The 22648-nt window shown below is 38.6% G+C and overlaps 1 protein-coding gene across 2 annotated transcripts in view; it reads left to right on the plus strand.

The window, feature by feature from the left end:
- The first annotated feature begins 5078 nt into the window (after positions 1–5078).
- The window catches only part of syt2b (synaptotagmin IIb), a 41643-nt gene continuing 24073 nt past the window's right edge, over positions 5079–22648 (plus strand). Inside the window, exons 1-2 of one of the 2 annotated variants that reach the window (XM_030134718.1) lie at positions 5081–5213; positions 5380–5413. The gene's annotated coding sequence lies outside the window, so the exon portion shown is untranslated. Of the gene's footprint in view, positions 5414–22648 lie in introns of both variants that reach the window. The other variant, XM_030134720.1, reaches the window with a different exon arrangement.

Here is a 22648-nt window from a genome sequence, read left to right on the forward strand (position 1 = left end):
TTTATACAAGAATACAGCATAAATTAACGTTACCTGACACAAATCCAGGTTTCGTTGCCTGGATTCCACTTATTTCTATGAATTGCAGCGATCCATCTGCTTCTTCTGTCTTTGGCTTTAGGTCGCCGCTAAAACGATAGCTCTGGGTGTTTTTTAAACCTATTGCAATCAGTGGCACAACAGCTCTTCCCCATTTTTAGATTGTTCTAAAGTTTTCGCAGTATTCAAGCCAAAGCAGCTACTCATCTCCCTCTTTCTGCCACTCAGTGGACATAACCACGACTTCTGCTAGCAGTGACGTCATGTGCATACCCTCTGTATCCAACCACTACTGCATTGTCCCTACCAATCCAACCGCTGTCCGTAGTGTTTAGTCAATGATTATGGCACACAAAGGGTTAATAGTCGGTCTCTGCTTTAAGTCCCACCTCTAACCTAATGAGCACTCTCTGATTGGCTCTGCGGTTTTGCTATCATTCATGTGATTGGCCGTCCCCGCTGTTACTCCATCTACTTGTAAAAGCTACAGTTATCCACTAGTTGGACAGGACCGGAAAACAAAAACAAAAAGTTGGACCAGACAGGAGGCAGTTCATATCTCCAACTGCTTAATGTAAGTTGTCAGTATGTTTGCATTTGTTCTGCCTGGGTCACGTCAGCTAGACGGATTTGAATACCAGAGGTGTCATTTACATTTACATTTGTGCATGTGTCTGTTTACCTGCATGCATGCGTGTGCGTATGCATGTCCGTGCGTGCAGGGCCGGTTCGTGGCATAGGCTGACAACTGATAACATGATAATTTCGCATGAATTATCTTAAAAAAAAGAAATTAGGGAGGAAAAAAAAAAAACCTAAACAACCCCCCCCCCCCCCCCCCCCCAGTAATTTCTCAGGTGAGCTCTCCCTGACCGGTGAGCACTGTGTGTGTGTGTGTGTGTGTGTGTGTGTGTGTGTGTGTGTGTGAGACAGAGACAGAGTGGAGCTGAATGACAGTCAGACAGGTGTAGAACTAGCATCCAGGTAGAGGATGGAGAGTTTATCACTATGAAAAGGCCTTCCAAGGCCTGAGCTGCACAGTTTAGAAGAGAGAGAAGAGGAGGATGAAAACTAATCCAATTATAGAGGGATGTAACCTTTTATAATAATAATAATGGATTAGATTTTATATAGCGCTTTTCTAGATGCCCAAAGCGCTTTACATTATTGATCCATTATTCATTCGCTCTCACATTCCCCCTCTGTTGGTGGTAAACTACATCAGTAGCCACAGCTGCCCTGGGGCAGACTGACAGAAGCGTGGCTGCCAATTCGCGCCTACGGCCCCTCTGACCACCACCAAACATTCACACGCATTCATACACCAGTGTGAGTGGCACTGGAGGCAAGGAGGGTGAAGTGTCTTGCCCAAGGACACAACAGCACATGGTCAGAGCAGGATTCGAACCACCAACCCTCCAGTTATTGGACGACCTGCTCTACCACCTGAGCCATGGCCACCCCCATTTTTTAACATATAATGGTAAAAAACGTTTTATGTTGCTAGCAACAGCTAGCTGAACTGAAATGAAGCAAAGTTGGCTAATAATGGAACTGTAGATGATTAAGTTATGAGGTATCTGTTAAGGTATGTGGTTTACTGCTGCTGAACTGGGTTATACATGTTTCTATGTGGTTTCTATATGTTTCTTTCTGGTTTACTGCTGGTTGACTAGTTTACATATGTTTCTATTTGGTTTCTATATGTTTCTATATGGTTTACTGCTGGTTGGCTGGTTTATAAATGTTTCTATGTGGTTTTTATATGTTTCTATGTGGTTTACCGCTGGTTGGCTGGTTTCTATATGTTTCTATGTGGTTTATTGCTAGTTGGCTGGTTTATAAATGTTTCTATCTGATTTATTTATGTTTCTATATGGTTTACTGCTAGTTGGCTGGTTTATAAATGTTTCTATCTGATTTATTTATGTTTCTATATGGTTTACTGTTAGTTGGCTGGTTTATAAATGTTTCTATCTGATTTATTTATATTTCTATATGGTTTGCTGCTAGTTGGCTGGTTGATATAAGTTTCTTTGTGGTTTACTGCTGGCTGCTTTGTGCGTCTCCTCTCATGTTTCATATATCTCCTCTTCATGCCCCCCCCCCCCCCCCCCCCCCCCCCCCCCCCCATATGTATGTGTGTGTGTGTTTGTGTGCATGTGTGTGTTTTTTAAGAGGGGGGGGGGGGCACCAAATTTATATCTCACCTACGGTGCAAAAAAGGCTAGAACCGACTGACTATGATTGTTTGCTTGTGTGATCAGCTCTACATGATGTGAAATTATGATCGCAAATGCAAAAAAACATCAACTTTCAGGAGTGCTGCCTTGGAGCACTTTTGTGTCCCCACCAATGTCAGAATCAGCCTACTCCCTTGATTGATAGGATTAGTGGATCCAGAGTTGTTAAACAGTTTAGATCAGTAGATGGTTTTGGTCGCTGGTGGCTGTTTGGGTCTTTATGCGTTAAACATATCATGTCAGTTTTATGTGTATGTCTTTATCATATATCAGTGATTCAATCCGGTTTCCAGTGGAGTTCTCAGTTCGTGAGCTAAATTAGACCATAATTCTCTTGTTCCATGACCCTATTCAGTATGTCATCATCCTGGGACCCTGCAAAAGTAGGGCTGAGACCCATTATGGCTCCAAACCCACAGGTTAAAGCACAAAGACAGCACGGCAGATGAAAATAACACACACAGACTGCATAGATACTCACTTTCCGTCAAGCAGACTGACTTTAGCAGCCAAGTGAAGTCCCATTTATTTAGACAGACCCAAATGAACCAACCCCAACGCTCCCTCATCCAGCTGCAGAGCACAGTGCATCCTCCATTGACCTTTGTTTCACACACGGGGGAAACTTCAGAATGATTAATGATTCGTTGCAAATACAAGGGAGAAGCCTCCCTCGTGTAACACAGATATCAGGGTATGTCTCATAACTGGTCAATTCACAAAACGGATCGGAGGTGATCCCGTGTTAATTCCTGTGAAATTCAAACATTCCATTAATGTTTACTTTTCTATTTGCTGCTGTTTATCTTTTCTCATTATATGTGTTGTTTCATTGTTTCCTGAGAGCAAAGGGGACAGGTCTAATTTGAGGAAATTGTATTTCTCCGACTAATACATCTCCATTTCGTATTTTCGAGCCATTAGACTCCCCGGTTCACCTTTATGAAACCTCCTTCGGGCACATATTCTACCTGTAATCTCCATGCTAAATGACCTCTGTTTCATCTATTATGATTTATTGCTGTGAAGTCCAGCTCCAGGCGATCACAAAATATCCTCAGTGACTTATTACATCCCTTTTAAACTATTTTTCTCTGTCACTTTCCCCTCAACTGAAAACAGAAACAAATAAGCACAACGGTACGAAAGTCCATAAAATGGGAGGCTGCTGTAGTGATGCAGCATCTCTGACTCATCTAGTGGTGTCCGTCTAATCGCTGGTAATGCACTGAGCACTGCCTAGTTGCTGTTATGTCAAGGGGAACGCCAAAGGCAATGAAATGGTGTGTCCTCTCTGAAGGGAGCCTGGCCACCATTTACTGCAAAGGTTTTGGCAGGACTCCCAGAAGGTTTTAATAAGTGTAATGGTGAAATTGGCACTCACAGCAATGTCCCGTCATTGTTTTTTTTTTTTTTTTTTATTAACAAATGTTGTACTGCTAAATCAGCTGGATAGACACACTTTGATTTGAGAGAGACTTGAGCGTTGGATGTATGAGGTTCTTGGTGCATCCACTTTGAAATGCTTTTTTTTTTTTTTTTTTTTTAATATCTATATATGTACTACTTTTTGATACCCCTTTTTACCAAGTATTATCATTGAAACTTCATTATGTGTCTCCAGTGTGAAAAGGCTCACCTTAAATATTGATCATGCTGTGACCAGGCTACACAGTGATTCTCACAAACTCAAAATGTATTGGTAGGATTTCCCTGGAGAAACCTGCAGTGTCTGTGTGACGCTGCTCCCCCCAGCTGCCCGGAGAAGGAAGTCGTCTGTTGATTTCAGATGGAAGTCAGTTTAATTAAAACAGAGACACTGTGAACAAAAAGGAAATTAAAAACAGCTAAAACTGCTTGAATGTTCAATTAATTTTTCTTACATTCTTAAGAACCCAAGCACTTCTAAAAGAGATGCACATAAAACAGGGTAAATTTTAGGCCAGGTCGCCTGCAGGCACAATAGCACTAGATTAAATGTGTTGCAAAACCTACTTCAACACTTCCTCTTTACCTCTGCTTGACCTTTTTAACTTTTTGTTTAATTAGATGACTGTAGAATATGTTTCCCTGATGAGCAGCAGCAATGATCTCTGTTATTTCTGCTGTTCATCAGGCTTTCTGCTGTTTTTTAATTATTCACAGGTTACATGTCAGATGCCTGTAAACGATGGGGGGGGGGGGGGGGTTGGGGGGGACGGGACCAGTTGCCTCTTTATGTTGTTGCTGAGTCGGCTAGAGCTTCACAGCACTTGCCGTTAAAAAAAAGAGAGAGGAAAAAAAAAAAAAACAACTTCCCATCTGTGCTCTGCCTGCCTCTATACTGCAGCAAAATCAGCCCAAGCAGACCAGTAACATCCCCCTCCTCTTCCTCCTCCTCCTCCTCCCTCCTCCTCTCCTTCTATTCTCTGTGGTCCTCACACCTCACTGCTCTCAGGTTCCTGCAGAGTTCCTGCAGCAGAGAGGCAGAGGACCTAAACCTGAGTCTGTGAGCCACTGCAGACTGCTGGTTACCATCTTCACCCATCTTTTCTATACTCATTGATTTCCCTGCTTTTGCACGTCCCAGCCTCTTGTCCTCCCTTTCCTCCTGCGTCTAATTCTCAGAGCTCAGCACTCCCTGTCTGCATGTACTGGAGGGAAAAGTGATGGAGCAAGAAAGAAAAATGGGAGGAGGAGCACAGTTGTTAGTGCGCCACAGAAAATATACCCCCCCCTCCCTACCCAATTGATGACAAGCCGGGTTTTTATTGAGTAGTTGTTCAGCCAATGAGCGAAGAGTGCCGGGAAATACAGCAGTGGAACTGCACCGGCTCTGATGCTCAGGCTGATTCTCTGTGTTAGAACAATGTTAATCTGTGTGAGTGTTTCCTCTCCTCTCAGCCAGATCTGAGAATACCTCAGCAGCTTTGAGCTCCTGAAGTCTTATTTGTGAGTGTCAGAGGGTTTTTGGAAAGAAACGCCCCAGGTGAAACTGGGACCTGTCAGCACTGGGGTTTTTGCAATGTCTTTTGGGAGTGGAATGAACCAAAGTGCAGATTGTTAACATTTTTATCTACTTTTCAAGCTCATTTCTGACCCTGCTCTCTGCTTCCAATCCTTCCATAGGAAGCAGCACATCTCTTTTCAAGGTAAGCAGCATTTTGTCCTGTCTGTCAAAGACAGCTTCATTACTTACTGAGGCTTTGCTGCATGTCTGGTTGTCACAGAGGCACCTAGCCTCATTACACACATCCTGCCTGAATGTGGAAAAAGAGCTCTGCAGAGAGAGAGCGAGTCAGAGAGAATAAATGGCTCAGGGGTAATTAGACCAGCTTTTTGCTGGTCGCCTTTCATTGTAATGCAGACAGTCTTTACAGTAATAGCCAGTCTGCCAGAGTGGAACTTTTACAGCATGCCGGTAAAACCTCAGGACTGGTGCGTAGCATCCTATAGTGCTGCAGTATAATGTTACATAATAAACCAAACATGAGTGAGGGTAAAACTTGAGATGAGACTTACCTGCAGTATAGAAACCACAACCAGTTCTTTACAGTTGTGTCATAATGTTATCATATTAGAACAACTGATGAAAGAGATTCAGATTTTTGTTCATTTTTTACTCTTTTTTAAACAAATGTCAAGTAGTGCATTTGTCTTCATCTCCATGTATTTTCATCATTTCTTTTTCTTTTAAAGTTAGATTATTTTTAGTGTTTTCGTCTTGGGAGAGATAATGAGAATCAGTTCTCTGTTCCACAGTAAAAGCCATAAGGGAGTGAATGCAAAGTCGAATCTGCTGAGCCAGCAAGACTGAAGGGCCCACGTAAGAGTCTGCAGCGCTCGCTCTGTTCAATTGGATCTGTGTCAGCCAATAAGCACTTACACCAGAGCATTTTTACTGAGCCTTTTTATGTCTTTTCCTTAAACATTTCTAAAAAACAAACAAACAAACAAAAAAAAAACAGTTCCTCCACTTACTGTGATGAAAGTTGTTAAAAATCAGGCTGCGACTATTAAATATTTAGTGCTGCGTAGTACAACCTCTGATGGACACTGGAGTTAAACTGACCAAAACCTGAAACCTTGGTATTTTCTTATCATTTAGGCACCAAATTCCTTGTTTTTACTGACACCATGCAGAAATCCATACGTTTCTCTCGTAGATGATAAAATATGGGAGTTTCAGCCTCAGATTTGGGTGCTTTAATGACATGTTGGTACTGCATGCTGCTGTGGGCTGGTGTTAATGCAGTGGTGTGAGCAGATGAGGTGATGCAGTGGTTTCTTCATTCCCTGGGGCTGTTTTGAGTACATGACTGGGACATACCTGAGTGTGTGTGCGTGTGTGTGCGTGTGTGTTTGTGTGTGTGTGTGTGCTCCAGATGAGGACTTCCTCCCAGTAGAGCTGAATCAAAGGATATTTGACTGCAGTGAATCTATTCACGTAGATATATCTACACACAGTCCTTGTCTATGAGCAGTTTGTGCTGTGATTAATGCTTAAGGGAACAGGCTTTTGTATTCTAAAGTTGTGTTTTCTTGCCGTGCTCGAGTCGCTTTACTTTGGCCCTGCTGGTCCATTTCGTCTCATGTGACTCCATGAGATGTAACATGCATTAAATGGTATGACAACATTCAGAATGGTTGATGAAATTGTGACATTTAGAAATCTGATTATTCTTGATATTTTATTCCCGGTTCTGTGCTGAAGGCCACATTTCAGCCCTCTGAGTTTCCACATTACAGCTTCTCCTGAGGAGAGGTGTACACGCCTGAGGCTCTTCTGTTGCTGCTTGATGGTTCATGAAATGGGATTCTGCACTGCAGCCCATAATCCTGTCTTCACTAAGCAGAGATGCTCTTTTACAGGCTGTCAGGTGCATCATTGTATATGAAACACACTGAAAAAAAAACACAAAAAGGATGCATCTCTTGGTATTTTCCATTTGTTCTCAGATCACTGTGTGCAGATGGTCCCCTTTGAACTGCCATGAAGGGTTGAAACAGCTGAGACAGTGAGATCAACTACAAGGAGATGATATAATAGTAGTAGTCCCACATCCCACAATGACATCGGATGAGGTGTTTGTTTATTTTGACAGTTATGGCAGAGAGTGAAGTCACCGGAGACGCTCTGAAGACGTGAAAGTTGCTGAACTGTTGTCCTCGCTGGTGCTGCAATGCATGTTTCAGTCAAATCCATCAGCACAACAGTGTGTTTCTACTTCCTGTTTGTGCCTGAGGATAAAGTGGGATGGATGTGTGTTGAGTCTGACTATGTGGAGTGAAGGAGAAGTGCATGAGCAAACATCTGCACCAAGACTGAGCACAACTATCATCTACAATTTAAGATGAAAACAGCTCAAAACTTTGCTTTTGTGTATAGTCACTGGATGTAATTATGAGTACATTTCTGTCCACACAACACCTACTGCAGCATCTATCCATCAGAGGGAAGCTCCATTGTGGTTCCTCCTGAGGATTTTTGAGAGAGTTCTCTTTACTTGGACTGAGGATCAGAAGCAGAGGGGGTGTGTACAGATCGCCAAACCCCTTGAGGCAGTGGATCCCAATCTTTTTTGGCTTGTGACTGAATTTTAAAGGTGCGGGAGACTTTTGTGACCAATTTTTCATCAAATCTGTAAAACCTCAGTCATAGCCTAAGTATCACGAATCTGTAAGTCTTTTTGTGATTACGGTGAACAATTCTGAAGTGCCATCCACTATAAACAAAATATGTCTTTACATCCAGAGCCGGGAGGTAACTCGGGCATCGTCAGAATTTTGTCGCGACGTGCATTGTGGGAAACGGAGGCTCGCGCAGCTGCCTGGCAGCAGCAGATGCTAAAGACACAACGCGGAAACAGCAGGAGCTCCCTTCCCTCCATGCATATTCCTCCAGCCATTTCCGCGTTTCAGACGTTTCCGCGTGTTTGTTTCATCCATATAATATCATTTGGTCACACTGCTGCTACAGGTGGCTGCATGAACCTCCCTTTCCCACAATGCATGTCGCGGCAAAATTCAGAAGATGCCCAAGTTACCTCCCGGGTCTGAATGTAAATACACATTTTGTTTATGGTGGATGGCACTACAAAATTGTTCATCATAATGCCAGAGATTCAGATGAGTAATGACGGAAAGACTTACAGATTAATGATACTGAGGATATGACTGAGGTTTTACAGATTTGATGAAAAATTGGTCACAAAAGTTTCCCGCATCTTTAACATCACAAATTTCTGGAAACCCCAGACATTCGAAACTGAGACATTTTTCTCTTGGAGATGTGTTAGCGGGGCCAGGCGGGTGAAGAAATCTTTCCATTCACTGTTCGGTCTGGTTTCGACTGCATCCTGGCAGGTTGAAGCGTAGTAACATATGCTGTTACATGATAGGGTCAATCAAAATATACCCTCTCAGATGTTATATCCCGCACTTTATTTGAACTTGATTTTGATTAGGAAAAATGTGGGGTGTTTTAATTATAATGAAATCTATATTGAATCTTTAAAATATATTTTTTATTAGTAATTTATTTATTTATTTATTTATTTTTAGCAATTACTAGAAATTTCAGGCGACCCCATATGAATTCCAGGCGACCCCACGTGTGGTCCGGACCCTAAGGTTGGAAAACACTGCCTTGAGGCCAGTTTATGATGTGTGATATTGGGATATCTAAATAAAACTAAGTGGACTCTTACAGGCTCACACACTGTGTTGAGTCCTGTTGCTTTATCCTCCAGAGGAAACAAGAGAAAACATTTCTTCATAAACAAACACTAGACTCTGTCAGGCTACAGTTTATTAACTCCAATAGTAAAGCAGCCATGAAATAAAACTACATGTTGATTTATGTTTAGTCTGATTGAAATTGTATGGAAAACAAAAACAAATATGCAGAACATGAAATTAAAATGGTTTCTCATCGTGGAACACAACACGACGCATCTAATAAGTGTGCAAACGTGTCAAGTGGAACTCAGATGTGTTGGTTTGATTATCCTGCAAATCACTCTACAAACTTTCTTAATTTATTCAATGTATTTACACTGAGCTAATGCCAACATTAAACTAAATTAATTTTTATTTTACTATCATATCACAGGTGCCAAACATGCAGCCCGGGGGCCAAATCCGGCCCACCAAAGGGTCCAATCCAGCCCATGGGATGAATTTGTGAAATGCAAAAAGTACACTGAAGATATTAACGATCAATGGTGTCAAAATCATTTTAATTCAGGTTCCACATACGGACACATACAGTCCAATTACAGTTAGATTTCAAGTGGGTCAGACCAGCAAAATATTGTCAGAATAACCTATAAATAATGACAACCCCAAATTTTCTCTTTGTTTTTTTGGTGTAAAATTACATAAAAATGTTTACATTACCCAACTGTACTTTTATAAAATATGTGAATAACCTGAACAAATGGAAATGTCTTAAGAAAAGTAAATGCAATTTTACCAATATTCTGCCTGTTACTAAATGTTTTATGCAATTGTAACGCACATGTGTAAATGATAAACTGATAAACCGAGGCATAATGTTATTAAAATTGCACTTGTTTTTGTTAAGAACACTCAAGTTGTTCATGTTACTTAGATTTTTAAGGAAACTTTGTAGATGTAAACCTGATCATAATATAATTTTACTTTTGTCACTGTTATTATTTTACTGATCCGGCCCACTTGAGATCAAATTGGGCTGAATGTGACCCCTGAACTAAAATGAGTTTGACACCCCTGATCTATGTCATTAAAAGCAGCAAATGTTTTCTGTCTTATGTAATGAAGATCCATAGTGTTATATTACAGTTTTCCTCTGACAGTCACAACATCTTCATTTACATAACTGTGCAGGTACAGATGTTGCACGTGATGAGAGTGACGGCTTTAGTCCAACCACTGCAGTCTCACACAGGGGATCAATACTTTTTCAGCAGGTCAATTCAGCAGAGAATTAATATGTTTGAGTACCGGACTGAGCAGCACCAGTCAGCTCAGCAGTCACTTTGTATCCTGACAGACCGAGCGTGTGCAAGCTGTAAAACCTGCACACAAACTATAAAAGGAGGAGAGGAAAGGGATGTGCATTTTCATATTAAAATGACACAAATTCATACTATACTAAGTCTGTCACAGCTGTTGAGGAGTTAAAGTATTACATGTGTAGGCTGGAGCTGGATGACTCAAACAGACCGTTTTTTTTTTTTTGTTTGTTTTTTTCTTGGTATTGTACAAACGTGCAAAAATAAGCTCTGAAACTGAATAAGGATAGTAAGTATGTAGGTTGTAGTAATTTTAATAATCACTTATAACAGTGTTTTAAGATCTCTGCTGTGAAAATTGTGGACATAACATACAGTGCCCGATGCTTCATCTAACTGATCACCAATACTGAATAAAATACTGTTCAAACTGATGTTAATATACTCTAGTGCAGGGGTGTCAAACATGTGGCCCGGGGTCCAAATGTGGCCCGCCAAAGGGTCCAATTCAGCCCCTGGGATGTTTTTGCCAAGTGCAAAAATTCCACAGTCTTAAATTAAATTAAGCAAAAAAAAATCTTCAATTAAGTAAAAAAAATCTTGAATTAAGCAAAAAAAATTTCAATGAAGTAAAAAAAAATCTTGAGTTAAGCCCCCCCAAAAAATCTTCAATTAAGTAAAAAAAATCTTGAATTAAGCCAAAAAAATCTAGAACTAGAAGCACTCGGAGAGCGCAGACCTCCGCCAAGGCTGATCAGTGGGCCCCCCCCTGGGCCCCCCCGCCCCCGAATACCACCAAAATTTAATCATTTCTTCCTTATCCCATTTCCAACAAACCCTGAAAATTTCATCCAAATCTGTCCATAACTTTTTGAGTTATGTTGCACACTAACGGACAGACAAACAAACAGACAGACAAACAAACAAACAAACAAACCCTGGCAAAAACATAACCTCCTTGGCGGAGGTAATTAACAACTTTTTTTTTTTCTTTATTTTAGTGCAAAAAATAGCATTAAATTATGAAAATATTTACATTTATAAACTATCTTGTACCAATAAAATGTGAATAACCTGAACAAATATAAATAACCTGAAATGTTTAAAGAAAATTAAGCACAATTTTAACATTTTTTCTGCCTGTTTCTCAGTGTTTAGTGTCTTTGTAGATCTGATCCATAATGCGCATGGACAAATGATAAGTTGAGGAATAATATTGTTAAAATTGCACTAAATTTTCTTACATTTTTTAAATTTAAATTTCATTTCTTTCTTTTTTTTCTTTTTTTTTTTTGGGATAGTTTGTAAAAGTAAGTATTTTCATAATTTACTGGGTTTTTTTTTTTTTTTTTTTACACTAAAACAAAGACAAAAATTTGGAGTTGTCATTATTTATAGGTTATTCTGTTATTATTTTTCTGGTCTGGCCCACTGCAGATCAAATTTAGCTGAATATGGCCCCTGAACTAAAATGAGTTTGACACCCCTGCTCTAGTGATTAAAGAATGTAGCTGTGATGCCCTCCACTGGCCACTTTGAGTCCTGCAATCTCAGCTGAGCAGATGCAGAGGCTTGATGACCGACAACAACAGCAAGATTTAAGCAAAACAACCCCCATCTCATTAAAATTAAACAGACAATTGCATTATTACGAGATATGTTAGATTAATTATAGTAGCAGAACACAGATGATGTTCCTATCAGTGGACTGATGCAGAAAACAGTCCTGTTTGTGGAGATCTGCTGATGAAGGACTTTCTTAATGACACCAATTTGTCTTCTTCTCTGAACAGCGTGAAATCCGTGACAGATTTGGAAGTTTACCGGAGCAGAAAATGGAAGACTGACACATGTGGTCCTCTGCTGCCCACAGCGTTGACAGCAGAGATTTGTATTGGTGTATCTGCATCGCTTATTTGTATCTGCTTAAGTGCAGGAAAAGCTTGGTGTTTAATTAGGAAAAGTGAAGAATGAAATCTGATGTGAAATGGTTTTAAGGCCAGAGGAAAAGAAGAGGAAACGTAGGAAGTCAGAGCAGTGTAGGACCAGATAATTACTTACTGGACTTGTCTCCCTTTTGGCTTCTCTTTACTCAGCACTACTCCGTCTTGTTGCCCCAGATACTGTGCGTGCAGCTGGGCCACCCATCGTTCACTGGTGGGAACATGTCTTTTTTTCTTCTGCTTTTTCCACTCATTTTCCTCTACCTCCTTGTATAGCACAGGTGTCAGACATGTGGCCGGGGGGCCAAATCTGGCCCGCCAAAGGTTCCATTCCGGCCCGCAGGATAAAAGTGCAAAAATGAACCTGAACAGTCAAGGTTGTCCACATCCTTTTGGTTCAGGTTCCACATACAGACCAATGTGATCTCCAGTAAATATAACAACACAATAACCCATAAATAATGACAGCTACAAATTTTCTTAGTGAAAAATTACGTGGAAAAAATTTAAGTGAAAAAAAAAATAAGATTACACTGTGAAAATATTTACATTTACAAAACTATTCTTTCACAATAAAATGTGAATAAATACATAAATAAAAACAAAGATGAACAACCCGAAATGTGCAATTTTACCAATATTCGGCCTTTTAGTAAATGTTTTGTGCATTTATGTTTCCACTGTGATCTGCAGTTGTGTTAATAATAATAAGAGATGTAATATTATAGAAATTGTTCAAATTTTAGTTCCAAACTCCAAAATTTTTAACAATATTCTGCCTGTTACCAAATGTTTATGTAACATTGTGTGTAATGTACATGTATAGATAATAAGTCGAGGCATAATATTGTTAAAATCGCATTAATTTTTCAAATGAAATTTCTGTCTTTTCAAGTTATTCACATCTTTTTTTGTAAAATGTAAATATTTTCATGATTTATTTATTTTTTTTATACTAAAACAAAATGAAAAATTTGGATTTGTCATTATTTATAGGTTATTGAGTCATTATTTTACTGGTCTGGCCCACTTCAGATCAAATTGGGCTGAATATGGCCCCTGAACCAAAATGAGTTTGACACCCCTGTTCTATAGTGAGCATATATAAATTGTGTGTGATGTGAATAAATGTGTTTAAACTTGGTCAAGTTGGCTTTAATCTGAATGATACACACATTTAATGTAAATTTGGTTTATTTTATTTATTTTTTATTTAGAAGCAGCTTTATGATGGAAAGCAGAAAACTAAAGGCTTGACTTTTCAAAATGGAGAAATCCAAACAAATTTTAAAGATATTCAACATTTCTTGCAGAACGCTTCCAACCAAATGACATAAAATGATAAAATGTGTTTAAAATACTCTCTTCATATGCTCATGGGCATAAATAAAGACTATCATTCACATAGTTTTGTCTTTACCTCCAGGTTACATTTCTACCCGTTCGTGTTCTGGTTGTAACTTTGAGCTTAATTTTAATGCTTTGTTAATAATAATAATGGATTAGATTTCTGTAGCGCTTTTCAAGGCACCCAAAGCATTTTACATTATTCATTCCTTCTCTCTCTGGTGGTGGTAAACTACAGCTGCCCTGGGGCAGACTGACAGATGTGTGGCTGCCACTTCCCACCAAACAGCTCCTCCAACCACCACGAACATTTATACTCATTCATACACCAGTGTGAGTGACACCGGAGGAAAGGTGGGTGAAGTGTCTTGCCTAAGGACACAACAGCACATGACCAAGGCAGAGCAGGATTTGAACTGCCAACCCTTTGGTTACTGAATGACCCGCTCTGCCACCTGAGCCGAGGCCGCCCATCATCACTGTGGGATATGTGTGTTGGCGTCAAAGCTGAGAAAGCACTTCTGCTTTAAGCTGATATACTGTATGTAAAAAAACACAAGGGAAATTTAAAAGGAGCACACTGTGCATTTAATAACTTTACACTTGACGTTAACAGATATGAATATATATAGAGCATGAAAATGACTACTGCTAATGACTGATCCTCAGAGATGTCTGGTTTGGATCCTGTTTTGATGTTTCTAAGACAGGTATTTAAAGCCAGTATCTTCAAGATCTGAAAGTTTATGAAATAGATTACATTTGTCAAACAACAGACATGATAATTGGATGTGAACCGATCATCTGTCTTCTACAATTCATAGAGTAAAGTTTATTAAAACTCACAATAATCATACTTACAAATGCATGCTTCATACATATAATTATTAACTCTGTTAAAGTTCAGAGGCAATACTTCTGAATAGAATGTATCAAAATTAAGACTGTAATATTTGGGTGCTTCTATGAAACTGGTCCCTAAAAACAGGACATGGAGGCTAAAAATTCAAACCAGATGTAGACTAATGTTATGAAGCAAGTTTGGAAGCACTTTAGGTTATTTTAAAAATAAATATTTTCTGAAATAAAAGAGAAACTATTTTTCAGATAAAACATATTTTTATATTATTTTTATACAAAAACGTGCATGTAACACAGTTAAAAGGACACAAAAATTACACACTACTATTTTTTCAAATAACTATTCTCTCACAGGCACATTTTGGGAATCAAAGTAATTATGCAAGGCAGAGTGTTTCACAAAAATGATCGCTGTTGTAAAATCGCATGCGATTTATTTGTGTTTAAATGGGCAGGTTCTGCATGTAATGCGGGTAGGCATGATGGGTTACATACAAAACCTGGAATGAGACTGAGGTTCATGAAAAACCCACATGTCTGGACAAATTTAACACAGTGTCTTTATTTATAGCGGTATTGTAAGACCATTTACAGCCATGTTTTCAGATAAAATGCACTGACACCTAGGCAGCTTTTCCTGTCCCTGTTGTGGTCATATTTTTGGCCCTGATATTTTATTAAAAATTCATTAATTTTGGGATGGCTCAGAGCATGAGTATAATTTTTTGTGCATTTATCTGAGGCCATCAGTAGGTACATCCTGGGGGGAAATATGTCTAAATTTGTCTTTTATCATTGGGTCTAAAAAGCTGGCAAAGTGCCAGGTACCAAAATGTGCCCAGTTTCATAGAAACACCCATTTGTCTAACTGTACTGTAATTATTGTTACATTTAGCAACACAGACCAAACAAAATATTCACCCCTCCTAAATATGAGTACGTATATTACTTTTCTGCCCAGCACCAACCCCTTTTTACCCTCTGCCACACCGGCTGCAGGGTATTGTCATCATTTGGTCGTCCACCTGTCCGTCCAAAAACTTTGCCATGCAGTGATAAATCAGTCCACTAGGGGCAGACCTTCATACAGTTGGCCAGAGTCGGCCGTATGCATTCTGTGGATATCTACGCGTACTCAGACTGCACTCAACGCGGACCCAAATCAGACGTGACAGTGCACAGCATGGTTAAGAAAAAAAAATGGATGAATGAAAATGCCTCTGTAAACTATCATTTGGAATCACTTGGAAAAACCAACACTGGAGTCTCCACTTCCGGTTCAGCTTCACTGCGGTTTGACGATAGAGCAGAGGAATGGGTGAGAGAAATGGAACTAAACAATAATAACTTTCACCAATATTTAGCTCAAGCCTGTGAAAATGACCCTAATGTTAACGCAAATAATAATAATGCAATGTTAGAGTCCGGCCAACACCGCCTCTGGGTATAGGCGACACAGGCGGCTGACTAGGGTGCCATCTGCTGGAGGGGGCGACAAATTACAGCCAAAAAAATACAATAAAAAAAGATAAATTAGAATATCTGTATAATAAACTTCAAACACACCCTTTACACTTCCTTGACATGTTTTCTCTTAAATAAATCATAATCAAGCTTTAATATGACAAATCTTAATTCCACTTTTCCCACTTTGTGGATTCTGTCATTCACATTTATTTCTTCTTCACTATTAAAAGGCATGACACCAACTCACATGACCTCTGAAACATTCTAAGTATCTAAACAGTTGAAATTATTTCTTATTGTATATTTATTTCTCTTAGACTTATTTCTCTTTTACTTATTTACGTTAATTCTTTATCACTGTATATACTGTTTTAGATTAATCTTGGATTCCTTTATACATCTATTGCACAAACCAATTCCAGTATTAATTCACATCTCAAACATTTTACATATTGCAAATCAGCATATCAGTGACAGTCAATATTTAAAAGATTTTCATAAGTCAGGTGGGGTTTTCAAATGCGAGCATGTTAGGTTTTTTATTTTAGAGTTACTTATTTGCTGGTTGGAGCTATATGGATAGAATCCTGTGATGTTTTTGCTTTTTGTCTATTACATTTTGTTTTAGTTCCATGATTATGATTCTTACTTGGGGTGTGAAAACTACCAGATTCAAATCCCGGTCGAGCTCCTAATGTATGTAACACTCAGCCTAAAAAGACAAATGAGGCCAATTTTCTCTGATTATTCCACTTCTTGTTCTTATCCGACTACAGATGGTGCTGTTTTTTTTTTTGTTTTTGTTTGGATCTTTGGACTTAGACACATTATGGGTTAAATTCCTCAAATACCTTCTGTTTCGAAGCTTTACTCAGTATCACATTTGATGTTGACTGTCCTGTCACAGCTCTCCTGTTGTTTCTTGAAGAGAATGACATAGTGGTGTCTTCATGCTAGTGTATTGGTTAACTGAACAGCTGTTGTTAAAGTCTTCTTTGACAGCTACCCACCCACTCAACACACCCCGTGGAAAATAGCCCAGTGTTTGTAGACACACAAACTGTACATGAACACACACACTCACACACACACACACACACACACACTGTAGAACAGGGGTGTCAAACTCATGTTAGTTCAGGGGCCACATAAAGCCCAATATGACCTGCAGTGGGCTGGATCATTAAAATAATAACATAATAATACATGAATAATATCAATTCCAAAATTTGTATGTCTAATTTTTATGTTTTAGAGTGAAAAAAGTAAGATTATATAATCAAAATTTCTACATCTGCAAAGCGTCCTTTAAAAAACATGGAAAAACATGAACCATGACCAAAATGAAATTTATTAAGAAAAAAACTGCAATTTTAACAATTTATACCATTATTTGGCCTCAGCTTCTCATTTTTACATGTTCATTACAACATACAGATCACAGTGGATCTACAAATTCACAAAACATTTAATAACAGACAGAATATTGGTAAAGTTACTCTTAAATCTCTTAAAACATTTCAGGTTGTTCATATTTGTTCAGGTTTTTCACATTTTTTTGTGAAAGGCTTGTCTGTAAATGTTAGCATTTTTGTGTAATTTTACTTTTTTTACTCTAAATGTGATGGCCGTGCCCACAGCCACACAAAAGGTTGCAGCAGCCACACTCACAAACACCACCACATGTTATGTTATGTTGAGCTGCAGTCACTTAGTATGCATACAACACTCAATGTTTTTTGATTTAAAATTGATTTATTAGCACTTCAATCATACACTGGCACTAGATGGAACATGCACATTTAGTTTACATTGTTTGTCATTTTGCTATTAATTAATTTTTCTTTTCTTTGAGTTACCTGGCTGCTTGGTGGCATTTCCTACTGCAGACAAAAGATTGGGCTGAGGGTGGAGCAGGGTTTTATGCTGAAGTCCCTCCCATGGACCAGACCAAGAGCATGTCCATCAGAGGGGGGATTAGGGTTTCTTTGTGTTAGTCTTGGTTTATGTTTATTTCCTTTCCCCCTGTGTGTTAACTGTGGTTTGCTCTTTTGGTATATATACTGCCCCAGTGTCTCAGTCTGGCAGGTCTGTTAATTGAGTTGATGTCTAGTTTTATTGTCATTTTTCTTCAGCAGAGTTGTATTTTATTGACCTCTTTTAAGGGCCCTATAACTCCCTTTTCAGTTATCTGTTTTGTAAAGATTTTTTCTGGGAAATAAATCCTTTTTTCCAGAACTTTAAACCTGTGTTTTTGTGCTTTGACTGCTTGGTCCATGACACTAAAAAAAAGAGAAAATATGTGGTTTTTGTTATTTATACTTTATTATGATAGTATTTTACTGGTCTGACCCACTTTAGATGGAATTGAACTAAATTTATTTTGACATCCTTGATTGTTAATATCTTCAGTGTAATTTTTGTATTTCACTAATTCATCCCGGGGGCCGGATTGGACACTTTGGCCGGCAGGTTTTGGCCCCCAGGCCTCATGTTTGACACCCCTGCTGTAGACCAAATGCTTTTTGCAGCACACAGAAACAAAATGTATGGAGCCAATACTGACCATATGGTCCTCTGTGTTTACTTTTGTTAATTCTGCAGTCAAGGCTGACTGTAGTGTGACCAGAGCTGTGCATGTGTGTGTGCATAACAGACATAAAGACAGTTGAGTGTGACAATGACTGGAGTAGAAAATGAAAGCAATTAGCATCAAGAAGCTCAGCGGGCAGGGGATGGATGCAGATTGTGAGCAGCTGACTGTTGGACAAACTGCCTTTTAGCTTTACATTTCTGTTTCACCCCTGCATTGCAGCACTCCCTGCAGGAGCTGAGAGGGTGCAGTCTTTTCCACATCCTCTCTGCTGCCTCAGATGAGACAAATCATCTCAACCAAAGTGTCCCAGCAAAACTCAGCACCAGCACATGTTGGCGACAGCTGTCGTCTGCATGTGTTTGTTATCTGGGGGTTTGATAGCGGTTGTTGCTCTTATCAACGTCCCGTCACCGTCTTTTAGGCCTGACTCATCCTGTGCAGGCACGACTAGTGGAGAGAGTCTGAGAGCTTTACTCATTCACAGATGCCCTGAGCAGAAGAGAGTGCCAGAGAAGAGTAGGAGTATCCCACAATGCAATCAGTGAGCCAACCCCCCCCCCCACACACACACACACACACACACACACACACACACACACACACACACACACATACACACCCACCCCTGTACTATCTGTACCATCACTAATGCTGCAGCTGCATTGTGACCTTGCACTAAACTCTGAGACACCAAAGCTGCTGAGTCAACTCACAGGACAGGAGAGTCAGGTTAAACATAATCTGGTTACACCTGGTGACCACATCCAGGTCCATAAAAAGACATTTTAACCCTTTCATGCATACTGGTCACTACAGTGGACAGCTAATCTACAGCTGTTTTCTTGTAAATTCATGGGTTTTGTTGTTTTAGTTCCATATCAGCCAACACAGTGGACGCTCATGCACCATCCCATAATACACTGACATTCAGACCATTGCTGTACCTTTGCTGTTCTTGATAAAACTGATCTGCACTAACATGTTTGAGTGTAAATCACTTATTTGTTAGACACAAAGGTTTTTTTGCATGTTATCTCCATTAAGTGAGTAGTAACTAGCATTAGAATATGTTAAAATGGGAGAAAACATCAGATTTGCAGCATTAAAAATGTTTTTATTTCATTGTTTTCATATTACTTTCTTACGGAACAGGATTAGGACCACTGGACTTTAATCTCAGAAGACTAACTTTAAACTCAGAATTCTGACTTTTTTTTCTTCAGAATTCTGACTTTAAACACAGAATTCTGACTTTTTTTCCTCAGAATTCTGACTTCAACTCAGAATTCTGACTTTAAACTCAGAATTCTGACTTTTTTTTTCATAACAATAATTAAAAATATATATATATTGGACCTGATTTTATTTATTATGTATTTATTTTCCAGTGGCCCTAATTTTCTTCTGTACTTTCTGATATTGGGTTTTAAACATGTTTCTTTACTTCACAAATTAAATGCATGGACTTTTTTGTAACTCCATGAAAAAAAAAATCGATTGCATTGTTTGTTTTTTTTTCATGTCTAAGGAGGAAAAAAACACTCAAGAAAAAAATCTTTACTAAGGCTCTCATAATTCATGCATGAAAGGGTTAAGAAATCAGCTGTTAATTTTTTTATTAATTTCTAAACTAAAGTTGACCTAACTAATTCTAACAGACAACAGCAGACTTCCAGATACTTGTCTGTGGTTAAATGTACTAGAATTATAATAAAATTTCAATTCCAATCCACTCAGAGAAATGTGGCTTTTAGGATCATATCAGATGTCTATTGACTTCCTCAGTGTAGAAAACTCTGCAGATTGGCACTTTGCCATCACCGTTCTCTTCATCAGTGTTTCCCAGCCTTTTTTTCCTTGGAGTCCCCCCCCCCCCATCACTCCTAAGAAACTCTGTATCTGAGAAAAGCTGAAATGCTGATTCTCTCTCCAAACCTGCACATGCACATATTAAAAAAATTAATTCCAAATCTTTATTGGAAAAAATATATACAGTATGTCCATTCTATTTTTCCTCTTTCTCTTTGGATTGTTATGTTATCTTTACAGTTTGCTTCCATCCCAACCGGTATTTAAGACATGTATAAAACACAGCCTCATATGTGAGTCCAGACTGACCCTGTTCTACTGTAGAATGAGGTCCATTAGTGTGAGAAGAGAGGCAGATGTAGTGATTACCCATCATGCCTAGTGCCTACAGTACAAGCCTGTGGGGGCACTGTTATGATCTGGGGTTGCTTCAGTTGATCAGGTCTAGGTTCAACAACATTATGTGTCCAAAAAATGACAGAAATAATTGTTCTAACATTGCATAAGGTTATCAGAAGGATTTCACAGTGAATGGATGCTGTAATCAAAACTAAAGGTGGTCCAATAAAATGTTAGAGTGCTCTCTCTGCGTTACTGTGGTTTCCTCTGCCATTAAAAACAGGTACATACAGTCACAGAAAAAAGTATTAGACCATCAAAAGTCATCAGAAACAATGGTTATGCCATCAAGTACTAACTCCTGTGTGTATCATGTGACTAAAACAGACAGAAAAGAAAACATGGAATGTCTAAAAGCACTGTTTTTGGCAGTACAACGCCATAGCTATTGATGTAAGAACTTAAATCATTTTGGTTATTATCAAGAAAACATGGAAAATTCCTAGATATCAGCTCTTAAATTAAACTCTTATGAGCTACTTTTGTTTTTATCATTATATTTGTCCAAACAAATGTACCTTTAGTTGAAGAAACCAAGGGGTGGTCTAATAATTTTTTCCCTGACCGTATAAGTTAATTCTGGGCATCTGGAGTTGGTCCTCGAGGGCCTTCAGTGGCAGCTCACTGCTCCTCATGTAGTACGTGCTAATGTTAAATGCTAAAGCTAATGCAAGGTACAGTGTGTATTAGAATGGCTTAATGTGAGTTAATGTTTGACCTTTAAAGTTTTTAGCTGTTTTTTAGCCAGTAAATGTATTGTTATGATTTTATTTAATTTGACTCCAATCCAAGGGCATTACTTTGTGTTACATTACAAGAATACAAGGTTTGAGATGAAGAAATTTTTTCTTAATCCATGAAGATCCAAAAACAGCCACCAACCACCAAAAGCATCTACTGATCTAAAATGTTTAATACTAGTTGACCCACTAATCCTATCAAAACATAAATAGTCAGTGTAAAATACAGTTTGTCATCTTTTCATGATCATCAGATATGACCCATTTGGACGTTCAGAGGATCTGCAGTTACTGTGGAAACACCATTATTTTCAACAACATTGATTCACCAGTAAAACCCATGGAGTTTGATTAATGACAGTGGATGGAGACACTTGGTTAATGATAGATTTGGCTGAAAAAGTCACTTTTTCTTCAGTTTTGTCTGTTTTTATATAATAACCCTCAACTTTAATCTGATATTTAAAGAACAGCTACATGATCAGTAAATTAAATATAGGAAAATACTTGATGTTCACTGAAAAAATACAAAATACAGAGGAAATTATTAAAATACATAATGATAAATACTTAACCCTGTAAAGCCTGAACCATTAAATCACTGACAGAAAATTCCAGTTCTTTGAAACTGGAGCCTTTATTGGTCCTTCTGAACAACCCAAAATGTTTTTTTTTTTTTTTCCAAATATCAAATTCCATATATGAGTTTCAATTTTGTATCCTATTTGATACATCAGGTCTCAATGCTCAAATATTATTATTGTTGAACAAACAAAACGTAGCATAACACAAACATGTCTAACAAATTGGTAATTCCTTTTCAAAATTGGCAAAGTTCTGCCTCCTTCCTCATTAATGTCAGTCTTGTAGTGTCACTGGAAAGGCCTCTGGTGAACGAATCCCTCCCCCTGGTGGATTATTTGTGTATTGCATGTATTTAATGGTAAACATTAGGTTTTTCAAGAAAAAAAATATCACCTGGATTATGTAGAGGGCTTCAAAATTCATGAATCAAATATGATGTGTTTTGCATTATAGGGTTAAGAAAAGTTAAATATAGAAAAAAATATGTTGGAATTGCCACAAAAGTAGTACTTGGCCTTTATGGGTTAATCATCTTCTACATATTTTATCATAGTGGACATAATGCAGCAATCAGTGTTGAGGTTAGGGCAGGAAGTACTTGCATTACAGTATATGAAAAGGCAAACTCTAAGCTTCTGCA

This window comes from Sphaeramia orbicularis, chromosome 5 (assembly GCF_902148855.1).
Source record: "Sphaeramia orbicularis chromosome 5, fSphaOr1.1, whole genome shotgun sequence".
NCBI lineage: Eukaryota > Metazoa > Chordata > Actinopteri > Kurtiformes > Apogonidae > Sphaeramia > Sphaeramia orbicularis.